Source organism: Danio rerio, chromosome 4 (assembly GCF_052040795.2).
Source record: "Danio rerio strain M-AB ecotype USA chromosome 4, GRCz13ab, whole genome shotgun sequence".
Taxonomy (NCBI): Eukaryota; Metazoa; Chordata; class Actinopteri; order Cypriniformes; family Danionidae; genus Danio; species Danio rerio.
Genome location: NC_141024.2, coordinates 55,500,720 through 55,517,373, shown reverse-complemented (window position 1 = coordinate 55,517,373; position 16,654 = coordinate 55,500,720). Strand labels below are relative to the sequence as shown.

At 33.7% G+C, this 16,654-nt stretch overlaps 1 long non-coding RNA gene across 1 annotated transcript in view; it reads left to right on the top strand.

Moving 5' to 3' along the window:
* The window catches only part of LOC148682196 (uncharacterized), a 141,144-nt gene that overhangs the window by 108,558 nt on the left and 15,932 nt on the right, over positions 1-16,654 (top strand). The window lies entirely within an intron of this gene.

Sequence of the window (16,654 nt, the reverse complement as noted above, 5' to 3'; positions counted from 1 at the left end):
AACTTTCTTTAGGCTTTTCATGCTATATGTAAAAATAGTGTAATTAACACTAACTATGGCAGCCAAAATAAAAAACATTTATAGTAAGAAGTTGAAGAGCCTGACTAAAGCAGACTCTGTCCTCCATCATGGTGACTTCAAATGAACAACAGAAATTTCATTAAGAGCTTTTGTTCACATGACAGAAATCAGGTCAGTAATAGGTGAAGCTCCATGATAAGTTGTTTATTTGATGAGTTTTTTTTTAAAGATGTTAAAAAATGACATTTTTTTACTGTGTAATTTGTTTTATTTTTATTGATTATTATTTTATTTAGAGTTTTTTTTCTCAGTTGATTTCATCTTTGGTTTTGGCTTGTGTTTTTCTGTCCTTCAGTGATTCTGCTTGTTAACAGTTGTTCATCAATAATTCTCAATCCTCCTTTAATTAGACACTTTATTGTCTCATTAACTTCATCACTGTCTGAGTGTTCAGCCCTCTGTAGTGAGAACACTAGTGAGGATTTTGCTCTGGAATTTAAGGCTTACGTGTGTTCGAATGAGAAATACAGACTGTGGGATTTGTTTTTAACAGAAATATTCTGGAAACTGAATTTACGAATCTAAAATGTTGAAAACAGCAGATTACTGGCAACCACTGCTGCCAGTATTTTGACATACATTTAAAGGGGTGGTCCAGAATGTAATTTTAAGGCTTGGTTGTGTTTATAAGATGCAAAGCAATGTGTGCTTATGTTTCACTTGACGGAAATCGCGTAATTTTTTCATATATCTCACTTTGATTATACACAGCTACTCAGCTAACATGAAAACGACTGTCATATTTCCTAGTTCCTCTAAAAGGCCCGCCCTTAAGTGACTCTGATTGGTCATCGACATAATGTGCTGCTATTGGCGGATCGGCTCCACGTCACGCCCGTAAAAGCACACGCTTTTCTGCTGTGTAAACATGAAGTCAACCTCGCGCCCGCTCTCTAAAATAACATCTGACAAGTGTCTGTAACTAACGAGTGAAAAAGGGGTGCGGCTCCTTTAACAGCGTCTGTGTGTGCGTCTATGTGTGTGTTTGTGTGGTGTGAACTTTCTGTAACAAGCGCAAGAGCGCGGGACTTTCTTTTTCTCTGATGCTCGGATTAAGTTATTTTCTGTAATATATCGTGACAGAAGAATAAAGCACAAGATGTGAGATGCTACCTGTTTGTGGTGTACTGTTATATGCCCTTAATAAATGTGTTTCTGAATTATACCTCTCCGTGTAAGCTGTCTATATAACACACAGCACAAGGAGGAAACACTACATGGTGTCAGAAGAGAGTTGTTTTACGGACTCAAGCCTGCAGTTGACAGCAAATTGATGAAGAACGTGAACTCATCCTGACTAAAGTAAGTCTGCCATAGTGAAAAACAAACATGGATCAGTTCAGATTACCACCTCCATTAGTCCTGTCTGGCAATACAGGTGAAAACTGGAGAAGATGGATACAGCGGTTCAACATTTATATGACTGCTACAGGATCAGACTCAAAAACTGAAAAGGTAAAGATTGCCATTCTGCTTCATGCTTTAGGAGAGGAGGCATTAGAAGTATATAACTCACTGTCTGTTGAGCTAGAAGGGGAAAATGAAACAATGCAAGATATAGTAACTGCAATGGAGAAGTATTGCTTACCAAGAAAGAACATTGTTTTCGAAAGGCACCAGTTCTGGGCTTACCCCATGCTTGATGCGATTAACATCGATAAGTATGTCACAGAACTAAAACAAAAGAGTAAGGACTGTGAGTTTGGCTCAACAGAATCTGACATGATAAGAGACAAGATTGTGTTCAGTATCAGTGATCAGCGTTTAAAGGAGAGGCTACTAAGAGAAACAAACTTGACCCTTGAAAAAACTGTGGACATATGCAGAGCGGCAGAGGCAGCAAAAACACAGATTCAAGCAATGGGGGAGCAGAGTAAAACTGTTCACGCCATTAAGAAGAAGACAAAAGATGTAAAACAGAACAAAATATTTGAAAGAAAGTCATTTCAACAGCAAAAAACAGTAACATTCACTTGCAAAAAGTGTGGAAAATCTCACCTTCCACGACAGTGTCCGGCCTATGGCGCAACATGTCATGCTTGTGGCAAATCCAACCACTTTGCCTCAGTGTGCATGTCTCAACAAAAAGACACAAAGCCTAAACACAATAGAAATGTCATGGTTGACTCATTATTCATTGGATCAGTGGAACTAAATCAGACAAGTGGATCAGTACAGAACGCATGGCACACAGATGTAAACATTGGAAATGTGACAGTGAAGTTCAAACTGGACTCTGGGGCTGAAGCCAACATAATACCTCTGAACATTTTTCAATCTCTGCACAAAACAGCGATGTTGCAACCAACTTCAACTATGCTTGTGGCCTATGGTGGAACAAAATTAAAGCCGGAAGGTGTGGCCAACCTTCAGTGTGTCACACCCAAAGTGCAAGCATGCTTACCCTTTTACATCACCAGACACTCATCCATTCCAATACTTGGTAAGGAAGCATGTGAAAGGATGCAACTGCTGAAAAGAGTTGAGACTGTTGTAATTAAGCATTATACCTCCAAAGAGGAGCTGATTGCACAACATCCAACAGTCTTTGAAGGGCTTGGTCAGTTTCCGGGTGAACACCACATTCATGTTGATCCGGAAGCAATCCCAGTCATATATGGCTGTAGAAAAATTCCCTTAGCAGTGCTGGGCAAACTAAAGGATACACTAGATCAGCTGTTGCAAGCAGATGTTATAGCACCAGTCACCCAGCCCACTCCTTGGGTCAACAGCCTTGTTATAACTGAAAAAAAGAATGGGTCATTACGAGTGTGCCTGGATCCTCGTGACCTTAATAAAGCTATCCTTCGTCAACATTTCTCCATTCCAACTACTGAAGATGTTCTGTGTAGGCTTTCAGGAAAGACAATTTTCTCCATTTTTGATGAAAAGGACGGCTACTGGCAAGTCACACTTGATAAAGAATCTTCACTACTATGCACGTTTAACACGCCATGGGGTAGATATAGATTCAAACGACTGCCGTTTGGTGTCAAATCTGCTAGTGAAGTTTTCCAGCAGTACAACAATGAAGTGTTTGGAGACATAGAAGGTGTACACATTGTAGCAGATGATATGATTGTTGCTGCTGCCACAGAACAAGAACATGATGTCATTGTTGCTGAAATTATGCAGAGAGCAGAACAACACAACGTGAAATTCAACCCCGACAAGATCCAGTTCAAGGTGAACAATGTACATTTCATGGGCCACGTGATAACACCACAAGGTGTAAAAGCAGATGATGGCAAGATACAGGCAGTAGTAAGCATGCCAGCACCTGAGGACAGACAAGCACTGCAGCGTCTTTTGGGCATGATTCGATATCTCGCACCATTTATCAGAGGTGAGGCAACACTGACGGCCCCTCTTAGACAGCTGTTAAGAAAGGACATTGTATTCCAGTGGCAACCAGAACATGACGAGGCCCTGTCTGCACTCAAGACAGCACTAACCAACACACCAGTTCTCAGGTACTATGACCCCAACACAGCAGTCACCATACAGACAGACGCATCCAAAGATGGCTTAGGATCATGTCTGCTGCAGGAGGGGCAGCCAATAGCATATGCATCTCGGGCATTAACAGATACAGAAAAGAACTATGCCCAGATTGAAAAGGAGCTGCTGGCGATAGTTTTCTCGACCAAAAAGTTCCATCAGTATGTTTATGGACACAGTGTGAATGTTCAATCTGACCATAAACCATTAGAGGCTATTTTCAAGAAGCCACTGATGAACGGGTCGTATACTCGCTTGAAGCACAAGGAGGAACACTACACTGTTGAGCCTTGATTTATTATTCTGCTGCGACCACTAGTCAGGTAAGCTAATCTGTGTTTTTTTAACTCTAGTGCTGGATTTGTGCTGGTTTGTGCCGTAACAATTAACACTTTATCCATGTTTATTGATTAGATATTGACTAATTAAAACATTTCGGGAGCCGCGACGTCACTCAGCGCCCCATTTCCTCTAAAATGCACAAAACAGGTGACATTCTTTAGTGCTGGATTTGTGCTGGTTTATGCCATTAAAATAAACACTTTATCTGTTTGTATTGTTTAGATATTGCCTAATCAAAACACTTTGGGAGCCGCGACGTAACTCTATATTGCACAAAACAGGTGTCATTCAATTGTGCTGGTTGTGCCGTTAATAAACACTTAATCTGTTTTCCTTGTTTGGATTTAATTAGAATATTTGGTTAGATTTGTGCTGGTTTGTGCCATGAAAATGAACAACAGATAGACCTATTTATATTTGTGCACAAATATGTTACTTTCGTTTAATTGCTCGTTTGTGCTGCAAAAATATTATTTGTAAAAAAATAATATCAGATCATTAAGAGGTCTCTCCACCCCAGTTGCTACATATTTACTAAAATAGTCTCATTTGTGTTATGACATTAAAAAAATTGCAAATATATGACAGAAGATTGTGATATATGACAGAAGATTGTGATATATGACAGAAGATTGTGATACAATATGAGGCATATTAAATTCATAGGCCTACTTTCCACTGACTGAAAATCATCCACCCGCACAGTTGGCCTTAAACTAAAATATAATTCGTATATTTTTCTTGGAAAAAATATCTTTTTGAAAGAAATTTCGTATATAGTTTGTCTCTTTAAAAGCCGCTTTTCCAATCGTTCGGACCTTTTTTTATGCTGAGCTGTTAGGCTCACATTCCGTGCTAAACCAGGTAAGACAGCAAATCAATTTTATTTGGAGGGAAAATTACCAAAATTTAACGTGATGAATGAAAATGATTGGAGGGGAAATAAATTTATTAAAAATTTCATACATTAAGCAAAAATAAACAATGATAAAAAAAACAATAATACATTTGTATTATAGTGCCAGAAATATTTTTTGAGAGGCCTTGGGCAAAGTAAGCAAGCACTTGCACTAATAAAAAATATAGCACTTAAATTATTTCATTTTTAACAATCAATAAATTACACACAGGTTTTATATCAAAAGTTGATAAAAATATAAAATATACATTTTGTTGGTAAAATAACCATTTAAACAATGGCTGTTATTTATTTTAGTATTCAAACACTAAGTACCGATTTTTTCAAGTGAAATAAGAATGAAAATGAAACAACAGCATATCAGGATGTAAAGCATATTCATATTAAAGCAATTCCTGGTTGAGATTTTAGAAAATATAGCTACCCAGTATATATTAAAGATCACAGATAAATTACATGTCCCCAAAAATGTCCAGCTTATATTTAACTGAATTGTATAAATATTGAAAAGTGCTCATTTTATTTTTAAGAAATTTTTGTTTAATATTTATTTTTTATTAGCAAAAAACAATATCAACATTTAAGAATCTATATTCATTCATTCATTCATTCATTCATTCGATTTGTTTATTGGTGCATATATAGGCTATAATTTAAATTATACAACAGTACCTTGGACAGCTACAGTGCCACTAAAGCTTTCAAACAAAAGTCCAAAAAACTAAAGTTTTAAAGTTTAAATTAATTTTCTCCGGTGACGGCCGACATCACAACACGCCGTATAACCGTCCTTCAGGTGGTAACCTATAGCCGGCATTAAATTATAAAACAAGCTGTCTGGGCCTTGAATTAAAAAAGTTTAGTTATTTCCTCATTGTTTAAAGAGTCTACAAGTTATTAAATATAAAATAAATATAATAATATTAATAATAATGACAATAATAAGAAGATAACTAAGGATAACTAAAATATAACAAAATATTACATGTTTATCTTTTATTAAACCAAATCAAAATGGTCAAAATAACATCCTACAGCCCGTGATAAAAATGCAGTGTTTACCAATTAAGTGAATGTAAATATTTTATATGATTGTTGTTATTGTTATTATTATTATTAATTGTAATTAATTAATCAATAATTTATTGTTATTTTATTGCCGTTTGGACATTGTTCTTTTACCGTATGACAAACAACACAATCACGAAAACCAAAACTTATCTGTAAAAAACGCATAGCCTGTGTTTGCGCCTGTTATAATCTATTTTTCCCCATAAAATAAATATTGACTAAATAAGTCCACTAAATCTGCTTTACTTATAAGTGGTAGGCCTACCTACCACAACAGAAAAGTTTAGGCTGCTAGTTTAAATACGAAAGCAGCCTAATATGGACGACCAGATGATAAGAGTATTTAAGAGAAAATCGCAGCATGGTTAAACAGGTAAAAAAATTTATATTAATACATTTTTATAAAATTAATAAATAAAATTAATAAAGATTTTATATATATATATATATATATATATATATATATATATATATATATATATATATATATATATATTTTTTTTTTTTTTTTTTCCTCTATTGTTAAGCATGCTGGCTACTCATATGAGACTAAAACGAAGTAGATAAGTAAAGCAGGGTTGTAGCCAATTATCTTTATATTGGCCAAGCCCTTTTACTTGGATTAAATCTGTCAAAATGATGTTCGCATCCTTCATGCTTTTTCTAATAATAAAAAGATCTCAGAATAACCTTGGCCTAGGCTATCTAAAAAAATAAAGCATCTTAAACAAAATTTCTATCAGCCCAAACAAATTTAAATATTTTAAAATATGCGGGTAGCTGATATCATTATCTTTCATTCAATATTTTAATAAAAGAAGCAACACTAACAAAACTTTCAGGTACAATCCAGCACAAATGAAACGCACATAACGAGACTATTTTAGTAAATATGTAGCAACTGGGGTGGAGAGACCTCTTAATGATCTGATATTATTTTTTTACAAATAATATTTTTGCAGCACAAAAGAGCACAATTTGTGAGCAAACGAAAGTAACATATTTGTGCACAAATATAAATATCTGTTGTTCCTTTTCATGGCACAAACCAGCACAAATCTGACCAAATATTTTGGTTAAATCCAAACAAGGAAAACAGATTAAGTGTTTATTAACGGCACAACCAGCACAATTGAATGACACCTGTTTTGTGCAATATAGAGTTACGTCGCGGCTCCCAAAGTGTTTTGATTAGGCAATATCTAAACAATACAAACAGATAAAGTGTTTATTTTAATGGCATAAACCAGCACAAATCCAGCACTAAAGAATGTCACCTGTTTTGTGCATTTTAGAGGAAATGGGGCGCTGAGTGACGTCGCGGCTCCCGAAATGTTTTAATTACACAGCAAATTGTGAGGTGTTGAATTTCTGGTGTAAGCTCATGTAGTGTTTTAGTGTTAAAATCTAAGTGTACATATACTGTTTTTAACGCTGATGTGGGTTAAGTTGTGACTTTAACAGTGTGTATTATTGGTGTTGCCTTTCCATACTCCTCATCGGTGTTAATTGCACATACGGGAACTTGAGGTGACTGAGTCAATACGGTCCGCATTTGACGATAAACTTTTCATTAATGGCTGCTCCTGCTGGACAGTTTCCTGCCGGAAACTTGACATAAAAGCAATCGAAAGACACGCGAGTCGGATTTTTTACATTTTAGAATTAAGAAGCCGGTTTAGCAACTTTCCGGGATTGTGGGACTATACCCGTCATTACAGCATCAGCCACACAAAGCCATAGGTGTTGAGGTACGTCATTTTCCTCATTTAATAGCACAAACTTCAGTTTTTTTATTTGTAATGTTATATATACGCCTGGGCTACTTGTTAATTACACAAATTGTCCTAAATACTTTTGTAAAACCTTAATGTCACGAATCATTTTAAATGATTTTTGGCGCGGGATTCTACACCACTTCAGTGTATATTTTACATACAGGACCCCCTCGTGAGTCATCAACACGGAGCGGAGCGATGGCAGCAGCAAGTTTTCCGGGGCGGCGCAAGATGGCGGCTTGATTAGACGCACATGCTTTGGCTCTGAAAATAAAAGCGGGTATCTTACAGATTTCGATGTAATTAATCAGTCACACTTTATATTTAAGTTTTATATCAGTGGTTAGAACGTGTTACAGTTAAGTAGTCATATTTACATATTTTTTTTACTCGTATTGAAAACTCCTGAAAGTTACCATGGACTCGTCTGACTCCGTAAAGATGGACATTGAACTTCAGCGATCGACGGAAAAAAGGCTCATTAGTGAAACTCATTCATATAGTTGTCACGGCAAAGAAGGAGAAGAAAATGATTCTGCTCCGAATACCCCATCAAAAGCACCTCCAACGAAAAGGGTGGCAAAAGGTGATGCAACGGATGACCTCACATTAAGCCAGGTACAGCAAAGTATCATTCAAATAATTCGACAATCATCTGAAGAAATAAAAGACATGGTTAAAGAAAATTCGAATAGCATCAACTTATTGAAAGATGCCCTAGAGGCGGTGCATTCAGAAATATTCGACATTCGGAAGGAGAACGAAGAGTTAAAAAACAAGAATGAAGCTAATCTGAAGCGCATCTCAGAATTGGAGGACAGAATGAATGAGCAGGATCGTTACGGCCGGAGATGGAATCTTCGTTTGGAAGGGATGCCTGAGCGTCCAGATGAGAATGTCAAGGCGCGAATAATGGAAATTTGCAAAGAGGTGGTCGTCGAGCAAGAGCGTGACTTTGTAGCAAGTAATGTGGACATTGCTCATCGAGTTGGAAGATCCAGTGCAGACGGCGGCAAAGGAAAGAAACCAAGGCCAGTGATAATAAGATTCACTTCCAGAACAGCGCGAGACCTCACATGGAAAGGAGCCAAGGGAAATGACTTTCTCAAGAAGAACAAGATGTACTTCAAAGAAGACTTCACGATCAAAGACAGGGCTACGCGGAATCTCCTTTGGCCGTCAATCGACAAAGCCAGGAAAGAGGGAAAAAAGGCCTTCTTTGTTGGAATCAAGGCAATAGTTGATGGTAAAGAAATTAAGATATAAATTGCTCTAAATATAGGTTTTAGACACTGATTTTTTTGTAACACAAAAAGTTCTAGCTACATTGTAATTTTGTTAATGATGTGACCTCTTTAAAATATATATAATTTATTTTCCTTTCACTCTTTAAATGTATACATATTTGTTACTGATAATTTCAATAACATATTTTCCATAAAAAATAGTTACTTTGTTTTGTGGTACACAGAAAAAAAACAAAAAAACAAAGGAGGTCATTTATCTATTTTTTTTTTTAATCAAAGCGAAAAGGATTTCAGGACTAAGTTAACGTGACTGATTTTTCAAAGACGGAGGGAATTTTTTACCCGTTATACACTCTCAACACTCTTAAACCTTATTCGGTTGTTGTTCACTTGTTCACTTGATTGTTTTTTTTTATAATTAAGGATTGTATATTTTTTTGAGTTATGTCAATAACAATATTTTCTGTTAATGCCAGGGGTATACGAGATTTGCTAAAAAGAAAGGCTTTGTTTCTGTTTTGTAAAAGTAAAAAGGCTGACTTTTGCTTTATTCAAGAAACTCATGCCTGCAAAGAAGATGTGTCTTTTTGGAAGAGTCAATGGGGTTGTGACATTTGGTTTTCTTTTGGCGCTTCAAATAGATCAGCAGGTGTCGCTATTTTAAAAGATAAGTTTTTAGGGAAGACAATAACTCAAAAATCGGATGATAATGGCCGCTGGGTCATTCTACTTGTTGAAATAAACCAGGTACAATTTATTATTGTAAATATTTATGCCACCAACAATAAAAAAATAAATGGATTAATTTTTCAAGATATTGAAGGTCATATTAATAACTTGCAATTAAAATTCCCTTCAGCTGAAGTTATTTGGGGTGGTGACTTTAACACTATTTTTGATGGACAACAAGATAGATTGCCCCCGAAAGTTGACTATAGTGCAAATGAATTAAGCAACGTATGTTTAAGGTTAAATATAGTTGACATTTGGAGGTATAAGAATACAAATTCCTTAGCATATACTTGGTCTAATAGGGATGGATCTCTCCAATCGCGTATTGACTTTTGGCTTATATCAGAAAGTATGAAAGAAAAAGTAGAATATGTGAATATTGAACCATCTGTTTTAACTGATCACAAGGGCATATCAATAAAAATTTGTATTTCAGGCCATCAGTCAGACAGGGTTAAGAGGGGATACTGGAAATTAAATAATAATTTGCTGAAATGTAAAGAGTTTGAAGCTCAAATTAAAACCTTAATTATTAAATATTGGAAACAGGCATGTATGACCCAAATGTATGGAAAATACTGGGAACAAACTAAATTTGAAATAAGAAAACTCGCTATATCCTATGGAAAGTCTATTGCAAAGAGGAAAAAAGAAAACGAAAACAAGATAATTAGTGACATTTATTCTATTATGTGCAGAAGTAACCAAGATATGTCAAGCAATGATGTATTAAAACTTACAACATTGCAGAACGATCTAGACAATATTTATGAAGAAAAAGCAAAAGGTGCATTTGTTAGGTCAAGAAAACAATGGATGGAAGCCGGAGAAAAGAATACTAAATATTTTTTTAGCTTAGAAAAAAGGAATCGGGAAATTTCATCTGTTAATAAATTAATAATAAATAATTCTATCAATGAAAATCCTAAGGAGATTTCTAACTATGTATCTCAATTTTATAGTAAATTATATAGTTCCTTTAATCAACCCACTAATATAGAACTTTTCCTTAGCAGTTTATCAGAAAATAGTAATAAAATTGACTTTAATTTTAGAAATTCATGTGATGAAGATTTCAATTTAGTAGAAGTAATAGATTGTATAAAGAGCCTTAAAGAAAATAAATCTCCTGGAAGTGATGGGTTGACAGGGGAATTTTATAAAACTTTTGATAATATTCTTGCACCTTTTTTACTTGCTGTTTATAAAGAATCAGTTATAATTGGAGAGCTTCCAGCTTCACTAAAACAAGGAGTAATTACAGTAATACCAAAATCTAATAAAGACAAATTGTACTTGGAAAATTGGAGACCAATTAGTTTGCTAAACAATGATACAAAAATTTACTCTCTGATATTGGCCAAAAGAATTAAAAAATCTTTAAATATGATAATTGATCAAGAACAATCAGGCTTTCTGAAGGGACGGTTTATTGGAAATAACATTAGATTAATTCTTGACCTAATTGACTATAACCATTTTATACTAGAGGACAGTTTAATATTATTTATCGACTTTTATAAAGCGTTTGATACTATTGAACACTCTTTTATATTCAAAGTTATTGAATTTTTTGGCTTTGGCATTTTTTTTCAAAATGCAATTCAAACTCTTTATAATGGTTGTAATAGCTCAGTCCAATTATCTCATGGGACTTGTCCAAGATTTAAAATGAGCCGTGGGATAAGGCAAGGTTGCCCTATATCGCCTTTTCTTTTTTTATTAGTTGCACAAGTAATGGCTACTCATATTAAAAAAGCTGATTTTCAAGGAATTTCAGTGTTTGACAAAGAAATAAAACTCAGTCAATTAGCTGATGACACTACAATTTTTGTAAAAAATAGTAAAGAAGTGAAGAGTGTTATTAATTGTATTGAGGAATTTTCTGAGGTCTCTGGATTAAGGATGAATAAGAGTAAATCTATTTTATTTGCTCTTAAAGACTGTCCCTTAAAAGAAGTTAGTGGTATTCCAATAAAAGACACTGTTACATACCTCGGTGTAATAATAAGCAAGGATTTGAAACAAAGAAATGAATTAAATTTTAAGCCCACCATTGAAAAGATCAAAAACAGATATAATATGTGGTTAATGAGAGATCTGTCCTTATATGGTCGTGTGTTGCTGTCTAAAGCAGAAGGAATTTCAAGGTCTGTATATATATTATTGTCAATGGAAACTTCGAAAAATGTTGTTAAGGAATTGGATAAAATTCTTTATGATTTTATTTGGCGTAAAAAGGCTCACTATTTAAAAAAAGATATTTTAAATAACAGCAAAGACTTTGGAGGCCTTGAAGTGTTAAATTTTACAGATCTCAATGAGGTATTTAAGATAAAATGGATAATTGAATACATTAAAAATAAAGAAACTTTGTGGCATATCTTTCCAAATTTTATATTTAACTCTTTGGGTGGCATAAATTTTCTTTTAAAATGTAATTTCTCTATTGATAAAATCCCTATTAAATTGGCAAGTTTTCATAAGCAGGCATTGTTGGCTTGGCAGTTGGTCTATAAACATAATTTTACACCTCATCGGTATTTTCTGTGGAATAATAAAGATATCTTGTACAAAAGGAAATCTATATTTATTCAATCATGGTATGACAATGGAATATGTACAGTCAGTCAATTACTTGACGAACATGGATTGCTTTATTCATACTCGGAATTCCTTAAAAAATTTAAAGTTCCTGTAAAACCAAAAGACTATGCTGTTATTTTTGATGCAATACCAAATAAAGTTGTATCACTGTTACGTAATTCAATATACAATGTGGACCAACAGCCAAAGACAAGTGATGATGTATTATATATTGGTGATATTAACATTCTTAAAAATAAATGTAGTAATAAATATATTAGAAATGTATTAAAAAAGAATCAAATACCATCTTCAACAGTCTTCTGGTCATCAAAATTTGGAAGTATTGAGTGGAAAAAAGTATGGTTACTTACAAATAAGTTCTTTATAAGTAATAAAGTAAGACAGGTATCATTTAAAATTTTACACAGAATTTATCCTGTAAAAGAATTATTTGAACGATTTGGAGTTGATAGAGAAAACTTTTGCGATTTTTGTGGAATTATTAAAGAATCTGTTACTCATCTTTTTTTTCAATGTGTATACTCAAGATTATTTTGGATTGATGTTTCTAACTTTATTTCAAGGACATTTGGTACACTAATACAAATTGGGTTATATGATGTCATACTTGCTTTTGTACAAGATGGAATTGACTCCAAAACATGTTTTCTTATACAACTAATAATATTACTTGGAAAATACCATATCCATGTCAAGAAATGGGCCAAAGCTAAGCCAAATTGTGTTCATTTTATAAAGGAGATTAAACAATATGGTACTACATTATGTAACATAAAAAACAGAAAAGCTAAAAAAACATATGAGGCATTATGTAAATTTCATTTGATTGAATAAGTTTTTTTTTTTATATGATTATCATTATCTTACCTATTCTTTGTTCTACCCCTGGCATGTTTATGCATTGTATAAATGAAAGAATTTATTTCATTTTATTTTATTTATTTTTATTATGTTCATAACTGTTGTGAGATGTATTCTATTGTACTATGTTTGTAAATACACTGTAAAAAATTGCTGTTAAAAAACGGTCAGATTCTACGGTAAAATAATGTTTTTTCACTAAAACAGTAATATTCTGTTAAAAACAGTGCTTTCTGGGTAACATTTTTGTTTTCGAGAAAGTAACCAACTGCAGAAAACTGTGAGCTAACAGAGTTCAGATTCGATGTTTTGAAGTCTGTGTTTGAAATCACGCTTTGTGTCCTTGTTCACTATTTCATACACTAGTTAACTAATATAGTTCACCTGACAGTTTTAATGAACACTAATGAGTGAATTCAGACACTGATGAACACCTGCTGTTAATAATCACAATTACTGAAGAAAATAAAGAAGAAACACAAACAGTAACTTGAGTTACAGCATAAAATAAAATCAAATAAAATAAAACAGCTTCAGTCTCAGCAGAGGATCATTAAACAACTCCACAAACAACAGCAGACACACACTTATTACTGACTGATTTGACTTCCATACTATTCTCATTGAGATCCAACAGAAATTAAGGTGTTTTTTGTGTCACCGTAATGGAGTGAAGGGCTGATTTAGTTGGGTTCTTCACCCTTGAACTCTTTTAAGAGGACACTCCAACTGCTGTAATACAGAGTTTACAAAACGTTTGTACTATAGCAATAAAGTTGGGAAGTCAATAAATAGAGAAATCTATTTATCTGAAATTAATTCTGATAAATGTTTTGTTATAAATCTGGAAGAAGGGCCACATTCAATAGATTTTATGCCTAATTGCAGGTATTAATTTAATTAATAAGAAGTGTAAACAGAAAAGATACCTCCGTAATTACTTAACAGTTAAGAAATAACATACAAAAACAGTTCAGTTATGACAAATACACACTCAGACCTCATGAATCTGACCTTGTATCTCAACAATGGTAACATCTCAAATGTTTCATGCTGCAATGCATGCTGGGAGTGGCACGGTACAAATATCCCAGCATGCATTGCGGTATAAATAAATTTTGTATAATGGTCTTACAGTTTTCTTTATTTGTGTTTGATTCTGCTGTTGTTTATGTTTAGACTTTCAGTTGCCTGTTTGTGAGTTAAACTGTTAATTTTGTTAAATTTGTTTTCACCATTATTGAGGTTCATATGCTGATTATTGATGTCTCTTTGAGTGCGGTTTACACCATAGAGCAGTGTTATTGTCCAAGATATTCTTAAAAACTTCCAGAAATCATTGCCATATATATATATATATATATATATATATATATATATATACATATAATGTAAAACAATAGATTTACATTGAATAGGAGCAGTAAATTTTATTATACTAAATGAGAACAGTCTCTGCCATTTAATAGCAACATGAACATCACCAGATCTTATTTAGGCTTTTGGCTGGCTTGCCACAACAAAGGAGCTTTTCAAACAAAGTTCTTAACAATTGCAGCAGCCACGATATATAAATGTTAAATATGACAGGGCTAAGAGCCCAACTAAAGCAAACTCTGTTCTCCATGATGGTGACGTAAAACTTTAACTTTTTCTCAAGAAGAACTTTAGTAGATGTTATACAAAAATACATGTATTAAGTAATAAGTGTAGCTGGTGATGATGTTTGTAGAGTTGTTTAATCATCCGCTGATCATTTAAATGATTTAATCATTTGTTGTTCTTCAGGTTATTTCATTATAAAGCTGTGACTAAAGTTTTGTATGTTCTGTTCTTGTTCTCTCCCTTCAGTATTTCTTCATTTGTTCATTGTTAATCCTCAATTATCATTTAATTAGTCAGTTAATTAATGAATTTACTTCAGCTTTGCTACATGTTTCTTGAACACTCAGTAGTGTGGACACTTCAATTAAAACTGAAGTATATGCTCTGGGGTTTAAAGGGTTAAAGGTGTGAGAGGTAAAAACACAGTGTAAAAATGTATTTTAACAGTAATATACTGTTAATTTACACTACGGAAGTAGACTGTAAAAAAACAGTAGATTGCTGGCAACCACAGCTGCCAGTAGATTACTGTTAAATCAAGGAAAAAACAGTATTTTACTGTAAAACCTGAAGCTAATTTCTTCTGTCTGTCACCGTTGTGGAGGAGAGTAGAGCCAGTGTATGAGTTAAAGATGAACAATGAACTGCTGATGTTATTCTGCATGTTTCTCTATTTAAAAATAGCGGCTGTTTAGTTGCTGATGCAGTCAGAATCTCTCTGGTGATTCCAGATTTACATGTATGTGTGCTGTTGTGAAAAATAAGACATTAGAATTAAACCGAACTTTTCTAATTAACTAAAATAAGTTATCATTATAAGTATGCTTCTAAGCATATATAGCACATTACTTCATAAACTCATTCAGCAGTTGACCAAGTTGAGGCAGTTGCTTTCAGTGAGCAAAATGAGTTCACTTGAGTATTGTGTAAATCAATGTAGTCCATGTATTTTTACAGCAACATACTGTAAAATAACAGTACATTGCTGGCAACTGCAGCTGCCAGTATTTTACTGTTTTTTAACGGGACAATTTTTAACAGTGTACTACAATAAAAAAAAAAAAAAAGCAGCAAGTTTTCCGCTCATTTAATGCCAAAACAGGTGAGTTGTTTTGTACGTGTTATCGAAATTATAACGTAGTAATTTTATTTTAACAAAGAGAGTATTGCAGAGTGTAACGTTACGCTTTCTGCCTTTAACGTTACTGCGAATGCCTCATAAAATGTCACTCATAAATTTAGTTTTAGACAGCTTTCCTATCTTTACACATGCTTAAAATCTAAATTTTTACCGTCTGTTTATTCGTTTGTGCGTAAATGGTATGGGTATGTTGTTGAAACTTATTTTAAATGTGATTGAATCAACCAATGCAATCCAATTTATTATTTAACGTCGCAAATTATGTGCTATTGAGCATTTTACACATGGTACACGATGTCTGTAAGTGATTCTGATTGGGAATGTGGAGAATGAATTCGTATCCTTACATGTATACCGTTAACAGCATTTCTTTTACGTTTGCCGTCAGCTAAGTTAGTGCATATAATTTTGAAAGATTTTAAGGCGGGTTAATGTACACTGATTTAGTGTTCCTTTTTTCAAACGGAGACTCGACGCCTTGCGTGTCACGCTGGAAAAATAACGAACTATGCATGAAGCAAGTAGAATCAAGTTTTTCCTTTCCATTTTTGCTTGAAAACAAAATCATTAGCTTAACTTTAAGTTATACCGTTTTACATTAAGGATAGCAATTTAGTGTATGACGTCTGCTGCTGTGGTAAATGTTTTATTAATACTGCAAATGTTACTGATAATATATTCTAATATTCGTTTTATCATCTTTCTCCTGGAAAAGTGTAATGTTACTATTTACTAATATTATTTTTCATCGACGTTTGAAGGAAAA